The sequence below is a fragment of the Tinamus guttatus genome, unplaced genomic scaffold (genome assembly GCF_059628265.1).
Source record: "Tinamus guttatus ecotype Peru unplaced genomic scaffold, ASM5962826v1 Tinamus_guttatus_pri_ptg001760l, whole genome shotgun sequence".
NCBI lineage: Eukaryota > Metazoa > Chordata > Aves > Tinamiformes > Tinamidae > Tinamus > Tinamus guttatus.
The window spans coordinates 40,036-60,337 of NW_028290294.1; the positions used below are offsets into that span (position 1 = coordinate 40,036).

Below are 20,302 nucleotides of genomic sequence, written 5' to 3' on the forward strand. Positions count from 1 at the left end.
TAGGTCAGTAGTTATGAACCCTTTGCCAAATACCCTCACTTTATGGCAAATAAAGGAAGGTATCACAGATGAAGGAAGGAGGACAAGAATATGATGATCTGTAACTGTTGTGCCTTAGTCTCATGGTGATACCAAAATTCAGGAAGGTTAGCATTAGCCTCAGCTCAGCCTCAGCTTATACTGTCCTGTACTAAAGGGAGTTCAGCAACAGGAAAACCCATTAAAAAAACAACAGTCTGGCCTGATAAAACTGACAAACTCAACAATTTATTATCACATTTAGACAACCAGTGTCATAATAATGACAATTATTATCACTGCTACTACTGTACTTGCCAATGACACCATAAACGCGTTGGGGTAACAGGCCTAAAACAAAGGCTGACACTTTTGTTGATCCAATAAAGTCAAATTCAGAGCAAGTTTAACAATTCTATCATCTTTGGCAGATTTTAGTATTGCATTTTATTTCTTTACATGCATTATTTATCTGTGTGGCATAGCAATTAAAGATGGCTCAGATAAAAGGCACTTGTTGCTTATGCTAGTGAGGATATGGATACATGTCTTCTTTTCCCCCACCCCTCCTCTTTCTTTTTAAAGATATACCCTGTTATCAACAGTGTGAAGGCATGTTCCTGTCTCAGTCTGCAGGCAATGCTTTAGAAAAAACACTCTCTGGAAGACAGAGAATATGCCACAGTTCACAAAAGAAAGGCAGATCCACATGCTTTCCTCACAGTGCATTACAAAAGACATTTGCTTTTGGCAGAGCTCTGCCAGACAGGCAGACAGGCTCCCTCTTTGCTGTCTTCTTTCCCTTACCACCAAATCAGCCCCTCCAACTCTCAATATATTGGGTCACTCCACCTTCAGTCACAACAAAGCCTCTGTATTGGAGGGCATGCAGATGAGTTAAGCAAGTTACCTCCTAAATATACTTCGTCATCCTTTTAATCCCTTTAAATATCCTTCCAAATATCCTTTATTATCCTGAGGAGTGAGAGGAGCCCTATGCCTCCCTCGGGCACCAGGCAGGAGCACCGTTCCTTGGTGGTCCCAGAGCCTCTCCCACACCCCGCTGGTGTCCTGCCAAGGGCTGCGGGCTGCTTGGCAGAACCCACTACAGCTGAGCAGGGCACAGATGAGCGCTCGCAAGAGCCCTCCATGCTCCAAGAGGCCCAACCCCTCCCAGGGTGGCCATGTAGGACGAGCCCTGCCGCCCCCGCTGACCCATCTCCAACATGACCGCGACGCGGGCCTGCACGTCCTGGGACTTGACAAGCAAGGGCTGTGGCACAGTGAAATTTCCAGGGCCTCCCGGCATGCCAACACCGGGGCAGCTGCCAGCTTCAGGAGCCAGCCACTTCCTCGTGGCGATTTTGTTGGATGGCTTCCTTTAAGGTAATGGGAAAGTTTCCTCTGGCATAGGGAAGCAGGAGCAGCTCTCCGTGCACAGACATCAGTCCTTGACCAGATATTGCGAGTGGATTACAGACTGTAAGACAGATGTTTTGTAGACCAAAAAACCTGTGTGTTTTGCTACCTTATCTGTTTAGAGGATTCTGTTTGTTTGTTTTACATGTTAATATCGCCATTTTGCAAACAGAGGAAACAAAATCCCACTTAGTTTTTCAAGACAACTCAGATGAAATTAAATCCATGTCTTTCACAGCCCAGGTGACTGCACTGCCTTTCTACAGCACCAGTTTTGGTTTCATCAGAAGGATCAAGGCCTGAGGAAGACACTCTCCTCCCCCTCCCTGCCACAAACCATCAGAGTAAGCAACTGTATTTCCACTAGAAATTGTGTCAAAAAATATTTACTAGCTCTGAAATTAGTTGTTAGCTAGTACTGAAAGAACCCTAATCTACTTTAAAGCATTCCTGAGGCCCATTCCTGAGGCTCTTCCCCATGATTTTCTGCTCCTCAGCAACTCACACCACACGGAGTGTGTTTATATCACCACTCAGAAAAGGCATGAACGGGAGGTGCGACTGCTCCCGGCCGCCAGCATGGTCATCGGGGACTTGGGACCCCTGGCCCCAAGGGCACTAGCAGAAGTTGCTGCAGGGAATGGATCCTCATCCAGCTGTAGGGGCTGGACCAGGTCCCCTTTTGCCCAACAAACCCCCCATCACCGTCTCAACCCGGGCCCGTGTCAATAGCTAATTTGCAATGTATTTTACAGACAGGGATATTTAGGTTTATTAGGTGCTGGCAATGCATTTTTTATTAGTATTTTCTGTTAAATCTTCACCATACGTACCTGGCGTTTTTCAAATAGTCAAGTGCAATTTGGACGTTCTGGAGTCTGTGAAAACGCATCCGACCTTTTTCTCGGGGCTAAAATTGGAAAAAAGTAGTTGTGAGGTCTTCCTGCCAAACAAACACTCTGATCTAAAAGATTATACATAAATATTTTAAGCATTACCATTTTACTGAAGCCAATGCTTTGGCAAAAAAAAAATCCCAAAACTCGGGGCTTTAGCTTCTTTTTTTTTAAAAAAACTTTAGTTGAAAGTTTTTAGCACAATAGAATGAAAGAGAGATCAATGGTCCCAAACCGCAGCTTTGATCCAGGAGGTAACTCTACCCCTGAAGGAAACTACTTAGGCCAGGAGAGCTAAAAGGCCCACAAGAACCTACCTACAAAAGGCAAACTTCAGAATCAAAGCCAGGGACTAACAATACATTATTACAACTTTTACAGTGAATCAGGCAAAGTAAAATACAACTAATGACGTGGAAATATATGTTGTTCTGATAAGCTCTGTGATGAAAGAGCTCGCCTCTAAAAGTGAATAGAACTTTGCTTATTTGTGATATGCCTGCATAATCATTTTAATGTTTATTTAGGAACATCTTATAAAGGTAACACCTTCCTCCAAACAGAAATAATGTAACATATATATCCCTAGAGCGTAAGCTGAAACTCTTCACTCGGGTAGAAGCATGAAAGAAAAAAAAATCAAAAATAAATAAATAAATCATTTTCTCAAAGTGAAATCAAACTAGCAAGAAAAAGTAGAAAATGAGTAGTGGGTTAATGGAAACATGGCAAAACTGCATGCAGTTAGTGTAAAACCACCGAGAAGAAGGATCACACATAAGAGGAATATTTTACTTAGCTGTCATGGCTCAACAATGCGAAAGCAGTTAAATTAATGTCATCATAATAAAATCCAAATCCTTATAGTCTTCTTCCTTACTCCAGATTTTTCACAAACTTTCACAGCAATTAACAGAAGCATACTAGAACTGCTCGGGAGCAGCCACGAATATGGGATTTCCTCAGACAATCGCTGTGAAACACACAGATAAGCCAAAGTCTTCCTCAATTGACTTTTTTTTTTTTCCCTGTGAAATATCATGTGTTTGCCAAAAGGAAACATGGGAAAATGTAGTTGAATAAGAAGCATAAATTAAAACACAAAGATGGAATTTTAATTTCCAGATTAGAACCTTGGATTTAGTTCTCTCTCCCTCTTTTTTTTTTTTTTTCCTTTTTTTTTTTTTAACACTGATAGGTCAGAATCAAGCTTTGCAGCCCTTGCTACAGAATATCTTCATGGATTGAAGAAAGGACTGCAGAACTAGAACTTATATTTTCCAAAACAAAGAGAGTACAATACATCCCAAATTGTCACAAAGTAAAGGTATAGGATCTCAGAGAGGAAATATTTTTTCCAACATACAGCTAAATTCAGTGTTTTGAGCTAGGTCATGCCTCAGAGAAAAAGCACATTCCACTGAAATCACATGTGGAGCCAAAAAAAAAAACGGGCCCTGTAACAAACCAAGTTGCTTTAGCAAACGCTGGTAATGCAAATTCTACAGAGGCATGAAACAACCTACTTGGACTAACACTTTATAAGCAGATATTTGCCTTCTAGATGATAGTAAAAATACAGTGAAACATAATGACAATTCAGCATTTGCTGCCAGAAAAATACACCCTGCAACAACAACAACAATCCATATGCATACTAGCCAAAGCACTATGCAGACTTGTCACGCACTGTTTTACATTGACTATTTGTTTTTAAAAAGTAAATATTACACCTGCACATCTAAATTACCTCATTCCAAAGTATTTTTGAATACACCAAGGATAGGACAGACTGGTGCTTCTAATTAAGACATATTTTTTATTTTACCATTGACTTCAGCAAGGAGTCCAGCTTCTGTTTATATTACCTGTACATGTGTAATGATGATTAAAAGTAAAAAATATTGGTTTAATTATTGTATTTTCATATTTATTATAAAAACAAACTGTTCCACAGTGTTTTGATAACATAGTCTTGTGTGCATTTGTGCCACAGTTTTGTACTGCATAAAGCAAACAGAAATCTTAAGCTTTTGCATTTAGCTATTTGCAAACAATCTGAATAAAGATTTGTCTTTTCACACCTCCGTTACAAACACATATCCTGGTTTCAGCGTGACTTCTTTTGACCTTTCTATTGTAGATGACCAAGCTAGGAGTTTGCTTTGACATTAGCAGCCACCACACTGGAAACACTATGTTAGTACAGTTATGGGGGTCGGCACCTACCCCCTTATCCTCATCCTCCTCATCCTCATGCTGTTCATACGCGCATGCTTCTGTTGAACTCACCAACCGTAAGGTCTTCAAAAAATCTCGCTCTCTTGGCTAATGAATATAACAGACAAGAGACAGGACAGCAAAGACACAAGACAGACCACAAATGAAAAGAAGAGCATGAAAAGAAGAACATAATGGAGAGAACAAATACCAAGCAAGGAAGTAATGCTCACAAAGAAAGGAAATGACACCTGAGGAGTGTGTTAGACAGTTTCAGGGACATTTTACCCTTGTTGTTTGTCAGTTATTCCCTTTAATGTGAAGGAATACTAAGCATTTAATAATTGTTAAAAGAAAAACCGTAAAGAAAAGGGAAGAAAAAAAAAACAAAATAAAGCTTGCGCACTACCCTATTAAGACAGCAGTTCTCACTAACTATGAGAAAAGAAGAAAATACGACTGCATCCCCCCACAGGATTCATGGGGGAGTATTTTACCAACAGAAATACAACTTGGGTCTTCAATATCGAATCACGGATTGGGAATATCAAAGAAATTCCCAGCAGTCATGATCCAAAGAGTTAAAAAAGCAGAGTAAATGTATGTTTGACAACTGGATCACTGCATTCCAGTTTGAAAGCTTACCAAGGTGTCTCCAGAAAGGACTTCTAAAAGGGAGATCAAGTTATGTCCATCCCTTAGGTCTTCATACAAGTCATTCACATGTTTTCGAACCTGCAAAGGTAAACACGAAAATACAATTTAAGATCCTGCTTTATACCTGGGCAATTGCAGTCATATTATCAGAGATATCTTTTAATATTCATTCTCAAATACACCCCAATATGGCACTTGAAATGTACCTACCTTCATAACAAATTTGCCAACCTAAGCTAGTCATAATCATAAACAAAATTCACAACCTTGTCTGCACTCTCACAGCTTCATCACATTTTATTTCCTCTACTGAGAAGCAAAATATTTATATCTATAATAAATATTTATACACTTTTATTAATATAAAGTTAGAGGCAATGAATGGATACAGCAACCAAAAAGCAATCCTGATGATTTAAATAATGCTGTCTATTTTCAGCGAAATCACAGTCCCTTGTAGATGACCCCCGTCAAACCCGTGGGCAGGCTAGGCACAATGAACCGTGAGAAAAATATGGAGAACAAAATCCTGTCTTTATATATATATATATATATATGTTATCCTCAGCATACAAGTTTACTGGAGTCAGGCCAAAAGCTAACACGCTTTCCGGCCTTAAATGCATTACTAACAAAAGCACGTCACCAACCAACAACAAAACAGTAAATGTTGGCTCCCTGTTGTTCCCATTAAAGCATCAGAGCAGAAATTTGCTAAATTCCCAGAGCATAAACTACAATATCAGAAATATCTTCTAAAGGTGTCGCCTCTAACTGGACACAGCCTGTACTTGAGATGAGACCTATGACAGTATATCCCAAAACATTTCTGTGTGTACAACGACAGCAGCAGGAAACAATCCAAACCTTTTCTTTATGCAATGGCTCAGTTTATCTGACTTTTGAGGGAATTTTTAGATCCATCCTCTTGAATAAATAACTATCTCTCTATCGGCGATTAGCTTTACATCCATGTAGCTTTGCACACCCCCATACAAACAAAAATAATTTAAATTCCAGATGGGATAAGCCCTATGCGCAATTAATTAAAAAAGATCCAAAAGAAAAACACTCTAGTAATATAGTTTTCTTGAGTTAAACAAAGAAACAGAAGTTCTCCTAGTATATATGCAATCGAAAAACAGGGAAGTCTAAAAGATACCATGTAAAGCCCTGATACCAGCTATGATTATGCCAAATGCTTAAAAGATGAAAAGTGCAAAGATTTATTTTTTTCTGTAACCCAAAATAACTGTGACTTTTTACTTTTCAGTTCCAGGAACCGTGTCCCAGTGAATCATGTCAACTAAGGGCCGAGTTCTTTGCGAATGGAGCAGGTAGGTTCCCTTCCAATGAAATGTGGTGCCTCCCACCTCCAGGTCAGCCCGCTCCGGTTAAGGAAGGAGTAGTCCAAGCGAGAGCAGATCCGCAGGGAGCGGAGCAGCCAGAGGGAAGGGCGGATGGCAGGGGAGAGCGGAGGAAAGGCTTGTGCATCTAAAACATAGCGCTAGCACAGCTTAAAAACTGCCCGTGAGGCACACAAGTCGATACCAACAGGCTTTTCAACATACAACTCACGTGGGCTGCCCAGTCTGCAATCCCACGACTGGTATTTGAACTGTGGAATGGGAAAATACTACAGTTTCCAGTCCATCTGTCTGTTATTTCCTCACTGGATACTGGACACTTCGCGGCGAGAGAGGATTTCCTCTTGCAGCCTGCCTCCTGCACCCTCACTGTGTTTACGTGTTCACCTCCTGCTCCTCCGCACACTCCGAGCTATCCCAGGTCTTCCTAAGAAAAACACTTCCCCCAGCTTATCCTTCTAGGTATCGCAGAAGCCCCAGAGCTCAATCCAGACTGTTTGCAGAGAGAGCAGCTTAGAGCCACCAAACCACCAGCAAGCCTCGGATCGCTGTCCTAGCTCTGTCACAGACTGACATACATTATTTGGGACGCGCTGCTCCCGCATGCCACTGCAGGGATTACTAAGGAATTACTTCCACGGTCGCGTGGTAGCAAACGTGCATAAAGAGAGGCATCTGGACAACTGATGTGCAGGTTCTCTCCACTACATTTTAAAAGGAGCATCTTGAGCTTGCCAAAAATCCTGGCAGGTCAGGCAAAGCTTGCAGATCCCTACCTCTCTGCTCCTACTAGGGCAGTTTTTGTCCCTCAACACAGACAACAAGTTCTTTGACAGCAACAAGTATTACCATTTTCTTGCCATTTTGCTGCCACATTCAGATTTCATCAGAGGCTGAGGCTCTGTGGGAGCTGTTGGAATTTTGTTACAAGTTTTCGTGGCTTTTCTCCCAAAGAGCAGAATTGTCAGCCCTATGTCCTGCCAGGTGCATGTGCAAAGCAGGCTACACGCTGCCTTAGGCAACTTTGTGCAACACTCATGGGAGTGTGGGAGACTCCATAATTCAGACGTGACAAGAAATTCTCTGGGGAAGATGTGGGAGGTGTTCAGCAGTGGAGAGGGGGAATCCAACAAGACAAGAACAGCTTCGGCAGTCAAAAGAAGGCAGGGAAGAGCTCTGTTTAAGGCTCCGTTTCAGGGGTGATTCATCTTTTGATCTTCCTCTTCTGGCATATGCTGGTTATAGCAAGCCAAAGTCCATCCCCCTTGATATGAGCATCAGTTATTTTCATGTCATACATCCCCAATAAGCTTGGCACTTTGGTACACACTAATGCTATGGCGCAGTATGTTAAACCTTAGTACCTAAAATGCAAAGCTTTGAGAACATTCGGGAATTAAATTCTGGATTGAAATAGCCTAAGGAGGAAAGGAAATAAAGATTAACGTGCTGCAGAATCTTGTGTCAGGGCATGTGGAAGCCTGTGAAAGGCTGCAATCAGATAAGGCAGGAAGAGCTAAAAGCAACTCCCATGTACCAAAGAACTGGGACTCCTCACGGAAGTGACAGAGTTATGGTGATCCTGGCAGCGTGGAATCAAGATACGTTTTGGGGCGCACACACTTGCAAGCTTATCAGTTTTTATAGAGAAAGAGATGGCAGACTATTGTAACCATATGTTTCCCTCAAAATATCATGATTTTCCTTATCCTTGTTATAGGTAAACAGAACTCATCAAACCCGATCTTTTCTTACAGTTTTCAGAACAGGAAACTGTTCTGGAGAATGAGAGTATTAGAATCAAACCTGATTCACATTCATTTTCAAAAACTGAAGTTCAGCTGTCAAACCTTTATAAAATTGGTATCATCCCCAGCCATTATTAAGTTGTATAACACTAAGCGTCCACTAGAGGCTTTGAAAGACCACGTAACGCCTTTTCAAACAGTGTTCTCCACTTTTCCAGAATTCAAATTCATTAAATACACAATGTAGATGTAAAAAAATTATCACAATCAAAGGAGGATGGGATAGCTTCCCTATTTTTTCAGCTGCAACAGTTTGCATTGCAAGCACAAATAAAATGAAATGATGAAAAAGCTTTATACAAGGTTTGAAATTTCCTATCTTTTAATCCATTCACCTTTGAAAAACAAGGAATCACGCTGGCAAGCCTAACAAGCAAGCAAACCGATACCCCCAAAAGAAGAATCTCACCTACAAGGATTTTTCTTTTTACTTCCACACAAAAACAAATATCTGCAATGCTCAGACACAGAATGTGATTTATGTGAATCTTCCCCAAAGAGCCTAGCAGGTTGCAGCAAGATCCCCGCCTTAAACACAGCCTGGAACTGTTGGAGCATCGCATTTGCCAACACTTTCCCACGTGAGCATTTTCCAAGCTGGGCTGCTCCCCGCCGCCGATGCCTCCGCGGCTGCTTTTTCTGCTCTCCAGGCCCCGGGCTCGCCCCGGGTGGCTCCGCGCAGCGCTCCACAGCACGCAGATCCTCGCCATGTCTCACGTCTCTTCATCTCCTCACTTCAATACCAGCATTTGTTTTGTAAAAATCCTCAGGAGGAAAAACAAACTCCAAAGATGCACTTTCTTTGCTTTGCACTGGATGCTACAAGGAACCGGTTCTTTTCCACACAAGCAGCAGCAGAGGCCAGCGTCGGGCTGGCCGGGATGCCGGAGGCTGCAGAGGCCGCTCCTGCCCCCGGCTCCGCACGCGCTGCCCAGCGGGACAGGAGCCGGACGCTCACACGGCAAATCCAGGTTCAGCTCAGGGGCCCAAACCCACCTGCCCTGCTTTGTGCCCGCTGCCAGCCCATTAGTCTGCTCCACACTGAGCGTTTCCTGCAGCTGCAGTGAAATCAATGGCTCTGTATTCCATACTCCAGAGCAATCTGCTAACCTGTTCAAGGTTAGCATCCCCCAATGGGAAACCCTATTCCATTTCATAAAATCCATTCATGATTCTAAACCCTCCCAGAAGTCACCTTTAACTTAGTCTCCCATACTGAGTTCAACACGCTCTATCTTTCTTTTATGTCAGATGTTCTCCGCTTAAGATTCATCCTTGGTTGCCCTTCACTGTATTCACTTGGCCAGTGCCCTCTACTTTAGCAGAATTGAGACTTACTCTAAAATTTTGCTTTTGTGGCTAAGTTTGGATCACTCAACTTTTGTTTCTATATATTAATCTTCATATATCTTCCAGACAACTACAACGTTTGATCAACTCTTGTTTCCACACACCCTCTTTTGCATTTCATCCCCAGCCCTTCATTGTTTTGCACATCTCTGAGATGCTCTTAGCGAAGTGACATTGTAAGAAAGACAACACATACTGCTTTCAGGTAAACACGCTGCTGTTGAAATAAACAGGTCCTTGCTAAATCTTGTCCTTTCATTTCTGTTCTTATCTTCCTGTATTGAGTTAGATTTGAATTTGAAGAAGTTAGTAGTTAGAATTTGAAGTTAAAAAATATTTTGCCAGAGAAGAATTGGGCTGTATTAGGCCTGTCACTGTCACAGAAAAACAGAAGTATAAGGCTAAAAAAAAAGGCTAAAAAGATCACCTCATCCAACCCAATGCACTGCAGCAGGACTGAGCTTGGCAAGAGCACTCCAGAGGTGCTTCTCTAACTTACTCCTGAAAATTCAAATGAAAAAAAATCTTAGTGTAGAATAAGAGTAAGCTTTAGTGCTCTACTGTGCTTACTGGGTTGGGGATTTTTTTTGCGGTCCTGCTATTCTTCAAACTAAATCTTCTGCAAATTCAGCGCATTTTATTGTCTCTGAAGGGCCCAACCTTGGAAAGCCTTTGGTCTCCGCCTTCCAACACCCCAGGTACGTATTATCGTGTCTGCCTTCAGTCCTCTCTATTTTAGACCAAACAAACTCAATCATCACAACTTGTCCTTGATTTTCAAAGAAAACTTATCTTCTTAGTGCTCTAATATAGACAAGGGTTGTGGTGAAGGGCCCACCTGGAGTTTCACAACCATGTGAAGCTCCAGCACAACCATGAGCCACCCTCAACATCTGACACCCACGTGCCCACAAAGAGCCACAACTGGGAGCTGTCCCCCATGTCCTCAGCACCGCGCTGGCCTGTGGGCAGCTCCCTGGGCACAAGGGGACACGGCCAGAACAGCCCATGGGCCGCGACACTGGGGCAGGAACCACAAGAGCCACCAGCCCAGGAGCTGCCTCCCTGCAGCTGCAGCTGCTATCCCAGCAAACTCAATGATTTTTTTTTTTTTTTTTTACTGTCTACCTAGGGAGAAAAATTCATCTGCAAGGTTCATTATTCAACAGCCTTTTCTTCCATTTCAGAGGGAGGTCTGATCTCTGCCACACTGCAGAACCCCCAGAGTCCCTTGTTCTCTGTGACTCTGTGAATATAATGATAAATGGCATCAGTTGCTAACTCTTCAGTGAATAAAGCCGTGCAGCTAGAAAGCAGGTAACTTAAATAAATACTTCAATCTCCTCTTTCCTTATCGGACTTCTTCTTTCATCTTCATATTAAGATGTGTTTCATCAAGGCAGCATTTTTGTAGTCTGAGGAGGGCTGAATACTTCAGCCTGCTTTATACCTTTAATATGAACTCTTTTTTCCCCCCTCCGTAATGCATCTATATTTCTCCTTTCATCTTTATATCCTGACATGGCTATAGAATCATTCTTATGTTGACTTTTATATCATGCTTCATTATATAGCAATATTATATATTATAATAATATAATATTTTATTATACAATAATATATAGCATTATATATGTTTCTAACTCATTTTGGACCTTTTTTTGGTCTGATTTCATCCCATCACGCTTTGCTTTACAACTCCTTAGTCATGTTGTCCTTATTTCCACTTTCTGAATGTCTCCTTTCGATTTGTCACAGCTCTTATAAGCAGCAGTACGTCCTGTACCCACTACCTGCCCTCCTCGCTGCAGACTGGCACTGCGCCCTCAGCAGCGCCGCTTTCAGGGACTGCAAGGTCCCCTGCGTCCCCTTTGCTCCTCAGTTACCTCCCCACGAGACCCTGCCTACCAGTTTCCCGAGTCTTGCCCAACTCTGCAGTCTCAGCAGCAGCACAGCAGACACTGCTGCTCATGCTCGCTGGCCTTTCTTTCCACACTAGCTCCTCTCTGCCGTCAACAGTGAGTCTGTGCTTTTGTGATGGAGGTACCTCCTCTTGTTTAGATTTTGAGGTATTTCCTCTCGATCGGTCAAGACCAAAACCAGAGGTTTTGCCAGGATTTCCCTTATGCTGATAAAAACACATGTTATTTCCAGCACATCCTGAGAGCTTCAAGATCTCTCTGGACGGGGCTTGCCACACAGGAGAGGTGTCCACACCTTGGTCAGCCATATTTACCCCTTCAACGGCCAGGGAGAAGGACCTAAAGTACACCCAGCCGCAGACCTGCTTTGCTTACCTACTTTAAGATGAGCGTTTTCTCATGGACTATGAAAGGTATCCAGACGAGCAGCTTACATGTCGACCCCGACACCTACACGGGGCTAAAGGCTCTCCCCGCCAGAACCCTGGCCTTTGGAGGCTGGCTAACGGTGACAGATGTGACATTAACTGCCTCGTTCCACCTCAGGGGTCGGCGGCAGGAGCCGCACAACCAGAAGCGCCTTCTCTCCTGCTGCACTTTAGCCCAAGACATGCACAGCTCTTCAGGTACACACTGCAACCAATTTTCCTCACCTCTCCCTTCTTTCAAGTGATTCTGCCTTCCTTTCCAGCCCTGGACTGTGCAGCATGTAATCTACCTGACCAGGAATGAGTTGTTTGAAATACTAAAATGTAAATAATGTCGTATCAGACCCAGCCAATAACCCTGGCACTCGGGCCACGTAAAGCTACCTGGAGATGCTGACTCAGGCCTACGGCAGGACTCCTGCTCAGGGCAGACATAAACAACCCATTCATCCTAATAAGCCCAATGTAGGCACAAATCTAAGGCTGGCAGACATAACATTGCTGTAACTGAAGTAGAGATGTTTTATTTCACTAGACAGTTCAGAGTTTTAAATAATATGTTACTTTCTTTAACAGAACCCGTTCAAAGCACCATGAACACACCTAATGGATAACGGGTGCTTGTTTGGGGGAAAATCACAATTCCTTGGACCATCTGTCCCCACTCAGTACCTGTGAGTACTCCACCTCAGAACAAGACTGGATTTCCAAAGCATAGGAAATACTATTGCAGAACGAGGTATTTGTATCTGAATGTCTGAGGTTACTTAGGGTTCACATACAGGGACAAATAGAACTCCTGCTGGAACCGGCGGTGAAACTCACACTGGCCTCAGCGGGAGTAGGATCACCCCAGAGTATTTCTAACCTGACAATTAAATGATTATGAAATGCGGACACATCAAAAGTATATAAAGATAAAATATAACTCCATGAATAATTTAATAGTTAACGAAAAAGCCAACACATAATGGCAAATGATACAATTTTCCCTCTTACAATCTCTAAGGATTAAATAATGAAATATTCAATAAAATCTAAGCTAACTGAGAGTTAACTGCAAACAATAACCCCAAAGAGAATGAATTCATAAATTAATAAATTAGTCTAATATAGGAAGGCTATAAGTGCTAATAGTTCTATTTCACCATGCAGTAATCTCAAACTTATACCTCTAGTAAACTTATGCTTCTAATTCTCTCATGTATGCACACCTGTATAAAACAACTAAAGAAAATTACAGTAAAAAGGATCATAAAATCATATACTCAACTGGTTCAAAAATACTGCATTCCATATCAACATCAATGCACACAAACAATCACAAATTTCATGCATATTTAATTAACTGGTTTCAATTATTCGTTTTTCTGCTCCCAATTAGTCATGAAGTCTGCATGTATTAAACTGGATCAAATAAACTTGAAATCTGTGGCACAGTTTTTATTTACTTGAATTTATTTATGTATTTACTTGCAGAGAGATTTGGGGATGTGGGTTTTCATTAGCCTCTTTAGCCCGATATAATTTCCTCCTTTCTCCCAGTCTGTCCTTCTGGCATCTGGCTAGCAGCTTTTGTCACAGTCTCCCAGTTTCCAGCCTTCCCACTTCTAAACCTCTATTAAAATCAGTAAGACCCGGAGTTTGTTGCTTTTCTGCTCTGCAAATAGACAGAGATTACACTTAGCCTGCTGGAGGGAGCAAATTTTTTGAAAAATGTGTAGGCATAGCATGAGATGAATAAACTATAATCATGCTTATATCCAAGGATAATAGCAAAACCAAGTACACCTTTAACAGCAGGTTATTCCTCTGGTAACTCTTCCTCTGTGTTAATTTTTTATATTTTGCTGGAGGAAGATGGCTCAAAGCAAAAACATTTCTATTTATGCAAGATCCTTAGAAATAATCCTAAGCACAAAACAGAATAATTTTAATGAGAAAAGTTGAAACTTCCTTCTGTCTACCCAGAAGCCAATTTATTTGTTTAAATTAAAACATAAAATAGGAGGAGGAAATACTGACAGCTCGGCTACACCCAGTGACTAAAGCAGCAAGCGCAGTGAGCTGCTTGCCACGCTTAAGGTAGAATTTTACAGGATTTGTTTACAGCAGCTGTCCAGATTAACTACGGCAGTTTTATGCTACCACGGAATTCACTCAGATAAACTTGCAAAGCAAAAGTTCTTAGCATACTCCTTACATATAGAAGAAGTCAAAATGTGCTCTCTCAAAATATGTTGCAAAAACGAAAGGTGCTTGTTGAGACTTTCTTTTTTTAACAAGTGAACATATCAAGCGCTTCACCTCTTAAAACCTACCTAAAGGTAGAGCTAAAATGTTTATTTCTAAAGAGTTAAACAGAACAAGTGATTAACTGCATAGCTAACAAGCAGATGGTGGCAAGGAGAACTCCCTAATGATAACCACGGGTGTGAGCAAGACAACGGCCTCAGCGCATCAGAATGGTTCCTCTGCCACAGACCTCACACTGGAGCATTTCACAAAGCTATTGATCCAAGTGGCGATCTGCAAGTCACATCCTGTCTGAAGGACTCACAAGAATCAATAACCTCAGGTTTCTACTCTGAATTATTCATTCAGTCTTTGCAGGATAACATCAGTTTTGTCCGACACACCAGCACTACACCCCTAGCAGAGTACAACGATTTTGAAGAGAGTTTCTGCAGAAAAGCAACATAAAGTCATTTTAAAAAGCATTTTGTCCTGTCCCAGGACCTTTATTAAGGAGTTTTGGAGCTGCTATTCCCTGCTCAGGGGTGCTGCCCTTGCTCCCAAGCCAAGCACTGTCTTCCCGAAGACCTTGGCGTGTGACGTGATTGGCAGTGAGCATTGCTCCAGGAGGTCTGCTGGCAGACACGCAAGTTTTCCTTACACAAAATATGGGGAAAAAAAGGCTTTTCCTTGAAAGCAAACTATCTGGGTGTTCAGGCACCATGTATTTTTATTTGCTTTAGTGCACTGATCTAGCCAGTCTCTTGTTACCCTGCCTTCAGTCCCACCTCACATAACACCATAAGTTCTAATCGAGATACCATAAGTACTTTAATACTCCCTCTTTAAGCTGTCAAGACTAAGCTTTGGTGCTACAAAATATTTTAAAATTGGTTTGAGGAAGGAAGTGAAGGAAAAAAGAAGAATTTGTCTGCTTTTACATTTTTCCATCATCACCTCCTCTGTTTTCTCCTCTTCCCACTCATGTGGGTGCTCTTTCTGTCTGTAGATAGTGGGGTCCACATTTCAAATGAATTTAAAGAAGAACATCCAGGCCATCATGCAGGATGGATTTCATTTCAGGTTGTTTAAGACCACATGAAGGTGAAAATACACAATTTTATTTGCTTTGGTTGAGTCGGGTGTTATCTCCTGCTGTAAAAATACCAACATTTAACTGACCCTTTGAGAGCAGCAAAGTTCAACCCCTGGCATGAGCAGACGGGTGCTGGAGAAGCTGCACGAGGAGCTCCTCGCCCCAGGAGCGTGCTGGGAAGGTGACCGTCACCCTGGAGCTCAGGATAGGAGTGAATTCTGCAATTACCACCATTATCTCTCTAAATTATCTCTATTTGACTCTTTATCTCAAGACTGTTTACAGGAAATATTTCTGCAGTGGCGATGCTTCTGCTGCAGCAAAGCACACAGTTACATGCTCAGCTGGTCAGCTGAAGTGACAAGAGATTAATTCTGCACACGGAAGTTTATCATACACTTGCATGCTTTGAATCCTACACAAACAGAGACGGGCAACAGAGGGCAGGAGGGCAACTATTTCTCACCCATGCTGTGGCTTGTGGTTACTCACTGAATCGCACGTCTCCCAAATTTCACTAAAAGAATGACAGCAGATTGCCTGCCATCCCCCAGCCAATGATGCCAGCCTGAAAAAGCATCGCGCTGCTGACCTAGAAAACGCTCTTTTGAATATGCTATAAAGGGATAAGAGTCTGGTCCTTTCCGGAGGTCATTACGTTGTAAGAGCAGAGGAGATTAATTAAAATGGTCAAGGAGCAGAATAAACAAGAAGTAGGAGAGAGAAAAAAAAAAAGAAAAGGAAGAAGTTGGGGGGGCAAAAAGGGAAAAGTGGGGAAAAAAGAAGAGAGAAGGGGATGAAAAGGTAAATGGAGAAAAAATAAGAGAGAGAGAAGAAAAAGGCAAGAAAGAAGGTAAAGAGCACACACACACACACACAAAATAAAAGCAAGCACAATCCCCTCCCAAGGCCAGCAGAGCACATATGCACACACACACAGAGAACCATGTGAGATGAAGACCTAAGGCCACTGACCTTGGCGAGGGAGGCAGAGAAGGGTTTAGACTGAACTGCTCACCCCTATTTCCTGACAGGTTTAGAGCATAAATCCTCTTTAAGCTGCTCCTAGGAGGCTGACTGAATGGCAGCTATGACTGTGCATGTTTTAAAATCACAAAAAATAATGCTGTATGTGGATGCAATTTTCAGTACACAGCTCTTTTCTAAACACAGGTGTAGCTTGTATTAAAGGACTGCTCTCCAAAAAGCTTCAGACAGGCTCTTCTGCTTGAAGCATAAAACTCCATCTATCAAATGTATCTATAACATGGAAACACATCAGCAGCCTCTGCAAACACAGAAACAATTATCTTAAATCATAAAAGGAAACGCACGATGGTTAATCTGGAGATTGCATTTTGCTGCCAGGGTACTGGCAGTCCATCTTGTACATCTTTGTTTCTCCTTAATCTAATTTGCTTGACTTACTGGACAAAGGATAAATTTCTTACGCTGTAAATAGGAAGCAAAGCCCAGGGAAGGAAGAGGAGCAGCAGGTCTGCAGGGCATAGCCATTCCTTACCAGCAAGCCCCCTGCAAGGACACGTGCTCATGTGGGTTTTCCAGAGCAAGGAGGTGTCCAACCAAACGGGGTCTGTGAAGCAGCTGTTTTGCACAGCAGCTGCCTGTGTCATTGCAACCCCCATCACTGCAAGAAGGATGAAGAGACCACTCTGGAACAGAGGGCTCTGCCTAAGCCACGAGCAGCTTCCACAAAACTGTGACCAACTTCATGGAGCATCACCTGGGCCGTGCTGGCATCCTGGGGTTGCTCCCTCTCCACAAGGCAGTCCGGGTTAGAATTTTAAAACATACAAAACCAGAATTCTGCATCTCCTAAATATTCCAGGAGCCCCCAAGCACAGCAAATAAGCAGAGAAAAGCCAGTAAATCTTCCCCCTAATTGTGTTCTGCTCTAAACGGGAACACATGCAAATCTTTCCAACAGCATTTGAACATTATACTCATTAATTAAATCTCAAACCTGACAGCTTGCAGATACATTTTTATTTAATGTGACTTCTGCATGAAATCAACCTCTGGGAAAAAGAAATACAATCAAAGCAAGTTATGTTAAGTAATTACAATCTGTTTCTCCTGAGAGATGTCTGGCCTAGACAGTCGGCGCTGTAGCAGCAGATTATGTTTAGAACCGGAGGGCCATGCAGGGAAGGTGAACTCAAAGCCCTTAGTCCTCTGTTGACTAAAAGCTGTACTAAAAGCTTGTACATGTTGTTAAAATGATGTGTTGTGTCCCTTAGGCCAAGTTCATTGTCATTCAAAGGAAAGATGCTGAGAAGTGATTTTCATCTGCAGAAAGCCTCTATTTCTAATTCACGAGCAGCATGCTGATGTCACTGCATCCCTCTCCAGGTTATTCCCCCATCCTCAAATTAATGGGGCTCTTGAAAAATAGTATTTTTAACTTGCCTTAGCAGTATTGCTACAGCCTTGAGTGTCTAAGGCTATAAAATAGTCCAGCTTTGCAGAAGGAGCTATTGCCCCTTAGATTTGGACTCATTTACATTTCAAATGCAAGCAGTCATTCAGATCACTTGGGGATTTCAGACAGCAGCATTCCAGCTCCCCCATGACTCCTCATAGACAAAGTACATCAATAAACCTTGAAATTTGAGATCTTTCTAGCTTATGTTCGTTACTACATGTAATACTGCTACATTCTGAAATCAAACATTTAGCAAAACACACAATCACTGCTGTAATAATCAGTCACCCAGACATCACAGAAATACAACTGACCTTTAGGAGATGCTGATTTATCCATTTTGTGAAGGTCTTCTTTTGTACTTTGTCTCGTTCATCTGGAGGCAAAAAAAAAAAGTGAAGAGTTTTTAACAATTCTACAAACAATCCTGAAGATTTTTATAGACAGTTTTAAAAACAGCAGCCTAGCAATGCTAGAAAACAAAACAGCATGTGAAAGTTCTGAAATGTCTAATTAAAATAATAATGTGCCAATGTTTTTGCACATGCATGTCACGCAGAAGTATCTTGAGCTTCCAAGCGAGTTCCTCTGATGTGAGAGCTGGGGCCAAGCTGCTAGAAGAGCAGCAATATCAACAGAAAGAAAACTTCCTAGAAAAAAAAGGTCAACAATTCCGTTAAGATGTACAAAAAAAGAAGAGAAAAAAAAAATCACAGCAACCTTGGTAGAAGCTGTAAGCAGTGCTTCCAGTCTCTAAAATCTAATTAATTATTAAAGCATTTACCAGTAGAGAAACATCTCTATGTGAAATCCTGCCTTTTGATCACTAGGCTTTTAGACTACGATAGTGCTCTCACTCCAACGCGCAGGCCGGGGCTGCAGCTTTGCTCGCAGAAATCACCCTCTCGCCTTCAATCTTTTAAGAAACAGGCGTGTTCACAAAGCCAGTTGTGCAGCTATTGCCAACAACTCTCTTTGCTGCAGTTGTGATTCCCCACAAAACACTGAGAAGAAGCACTAAGCAAGAAAGGCCCCAGAGCAGCCCACTTGCAGAGGGGAGGTATATATGGCATATTGGAGGTATATATGTGCCCGTTAGAGTCACGCTTAAGATACAGTAGCCACAAATCCAGCCCAGACCACCTCAGCAGCCCACGCGGGACCATTGGGCGGTCGGTGTGAGGCACAACCGCTCCAGCACAGCCTCCTCGGCCCACCACAAGGCGCGAGGCACAGCCACTGACTGCCGCAGGGCTTTGGGACAGGCACCATCTGCGCGTGACGAAAATAGCACCACCCCTAAGACCCTGCTCGGCCCAAGGGCAGCTGCTTCTCTGGCTATTTGGAGCGTGGCTGGGAATTAGCAGAGAGCTCAGGTAGCAAAACAAGATCTCTTCTTCAGCTACCACCATCACTAGAAGATCAAACCAGAGCCTATGTTTTACAAGAAAAATATTTTCACACTGTTCAAAGGTAGAACAAATAGCAATAAAATAAAACAGCCACCCCAAATTTCCCAGAAGGTCCATATTTGTGGGCTTTTGAGCCTCTGCAGTGACACTGAGGTCTTTCAAAAGGACATGAGACCATAAGACAACCTATCGTGGGCCAAACCAAGCATTGCGTCGGGTTTTGGGAAGGCACCTACCAACAAGACAAGCAAAAGCACTCGACGCTTTCCTCAGTATTTCCAGTCTGTGGCTTATGCATGCTATACACATGTACAGGTATCATTGTGTTTGGATTTTTTTCTTCTATTTTTTGACCCTGTTAAGACACCTGTAATCCTGGCATGCACTGTTCACTGTGTCAATGCGGTCTACAGTCGGTATCTGCTCCATACACGCACATTCACCTTTGGGCAGAACCATGACTATTCTGCAGAGATTTCTCCAGACCATACGAGATCATACAAGGTTCTGTTGCACTCTGTCCTTTGCCACAGCTCTGCGCTGAGATGAGGATCCCAAAGGAGGATCCTCAGATAAAGAGCAAAGCAAGCAGCATCTGAGAGAAAAATCTAACAGATTAAGAAATCCTTTTGCTTTACATATATATATATATATATATATATGTATTTTTTTAATAACCGTCACCTAGCAATATAACATTTCCAATGTAATTTACCTTAATAAGTGAGAAGTTCTGGTTTGATAAATGTAAAAACAGAAAATCTAAGTCTAAAGCTAAAGAAGTTCAGACCTCCTTTCACCTATAACTGTCCCATTAGCAATAGCTGTTTAAAAGGTTTTCCAAATTTTGTGTTGTAATATTCCAGCTCACAAGTGTAGAAAGAATCTTTCTTTTTTAAGGTAACCTTAGCTAATTTTGACTAAATGCTACAAGAGTTTACATTTGGGGAAGTGTTACTGTGACAACAGGAAAAAAAGAAAGTTGAAGAAAATCCACTTCCTTTTATCTTGTAAGAACATGTAGTGAC

The 20,302-nt window shown here is 42.2% G+C and overlaps 1 long non-coding RNA gene across 1 annotated transcript; it reads right to left on the minus strand.

Moving 5' to 3' along the window:
* Window positions 1-2,276: 2,276 nt before the first annotated feature.
* LOC104580572 (uncharacterized) lies at window positions 2,277-18,251 on the minus strand. Its single transcript, XR_015914368.1, has 3 exons — window positions 18,177-18,251; window positions 5,199-5,288; window positions 2,277-2,347 (listed from the first exon to the last, which is right to left on the minus strand). It is a non-coding gene; the product is annotated as an uncharacterized LOC104580572 (long non-coding RNA).
* Between the last annotated feature and the right edge of the window lie 2,051 nt (window positions 18,252-20,302).